Source organism: Poecilia reticulata, linkage group LG15 (assembly GCF_000633615.1).
Source record: "Poecilia reticulata strain Guanapo linkage group LG15, Guppy_female_1.0+MT, whole genome shotgun sequence".
Taxonomy (NCBI): domain Eukaryota; kingdom Metazoa; phylum Chordata; class Actinopteri; order Cyprinodontiformes; family Poeciliidae; genus Poecilia; species Poecilia reticulata.
Window position 1 is genome coordinate 29,881,075 of NC_024345.1, and position 1,473 is coordinate 29,882,547.

The 1,473-nt window shown below is 40.1% G+C and overlaps 1 protein-coding gene across 1 annotated transcript in view; it reads right to left on the reverse strand.

The window, feature by feature from the left end:
* znf365 (zinc finger protein 365) overlaps positions 1 to 709 on the reverse strand; it is a 7,057-nt gene extending 6,348 nt beyond the window's left edge. Inside the window, exon 1 of the mRNA XM_017308831.1 lies at positions 394 to 709. The gene's annotated coding sequence lies outside the window, so the exon portion shown is untranslated. The remainder of the gene's footprint in view (positions 1 to 393) is intronic.
* Between the last annotated feature and the right edge of the window lie 764 nt (positions 710 to 1,473).

A 1,473-nucleotide genomic window follows, 5' to 3' on the forward strand; every position in this document is an offset into this window, starting at 1 on the left:
CCACCACAGCATGATGAACCTCCACCGTGCCGAGGCCCACAGCATGATGAACCACCACCACAGCATGATGAACCTCCACCACAGCATGATGAACCACCACCGTGCCGAGGCCCACAGCATGATGAACCTCCACCTGAAGGTTTCCAGATTAAACCAGATCAACATGAACTAAAGAGCCACTTAGAAACAAATCAGGATGAAATATAAAAACATTAATGAGATAAACCGACAAACTCTCCATATTTATCCGTTATTTTAATATTTAATGATTCCTGGATGAGTCTTCATTGTTTACAGCATCCAATCAGATATGAAATTATCAGAATGGGGCCAATTATGAATGAAAAATGAGACCAAGTGGGTCGGATCGACCCGAACTGCAGCTTCACTCACAGAACATCAGCCGAACCGGGCCAGCATGGTTCCGTTTAATCTGGTTTTAATTCTCCAGCTCCAACAGGTCAGTCCGTCCTCTCAGTCTGTTCTGCTCCGGCTGGCAGCAGCGGGCTGTGACCCAGTAACGCCGGACCGGACCGGAACCGGAACCAGAACCGAGCAGCAGCTCGTCCAGCGGCTCCTTCTCAGCGACTGAAGCGGGTTTAGGCGGAGCGGCTCCGGCTGAAGGAGTCATGTCGCAGACAGAGACGGTCCTCCATGATGTCATCAGCAAGCTGGACACGCTGCTGCCAACACACTTCCGGTTGGGCTTTTCAGAATAAAACCACGCTGATGGTCATTTACAGCAGAAATCTTTAATAATCTGAATATTATGTCACCAGATTAACATCGCAGAGCCACATAAACTCAGAGATAGTTAATTAGTGATAAACTAGAGAACAAAGGTGCCGACTTCATCCGGGAACATCGAAAAGCCTCAGAATCCAACCGGAAGTAAAAACTGGCTGGTTACGTTTCTGCGTGTTTTTCTTCAGATCCTCTTGCTGTTGCGGTTAAATCTATACATTATTACCCATCAAATGGTTAAAAATTCATTTTATTAAAATTTATACATTAATTATCAGAAATCAAAAATGGTATAAAAAAAACGTATTTTTTTACATTTTACTAATTATGTTCTTATTAATAGTAATTTTGAGTTTGACTCTAAATCAAACTCCGTCCAGCTCGACGTGAGTTTTTCTGAGGCTCTTTGTGGGATTTAAACTACCAGACAAACATCAGTGATGACAGATCAATGATTCTGATCAGTTTATACTGAAGACATGAACTGAGCTCTTAGCAAAACATTGTAATATTCTACATATCATGTGAAATTTATATTTTAAATAATTACAAATGATCATTTTTCTTTTCTTTTACAATAATAACCAAAAACAAATGAAAGAAACAGAAACAATCAGTTTTTAGTTTTGATATAATCAGAAAACTTTGTATTAATTTTGGGGTTTAATGATATTATTATTATTATTATTATTATCCATCCATCCATCCATTTTCTTCCGCTTATCCGGG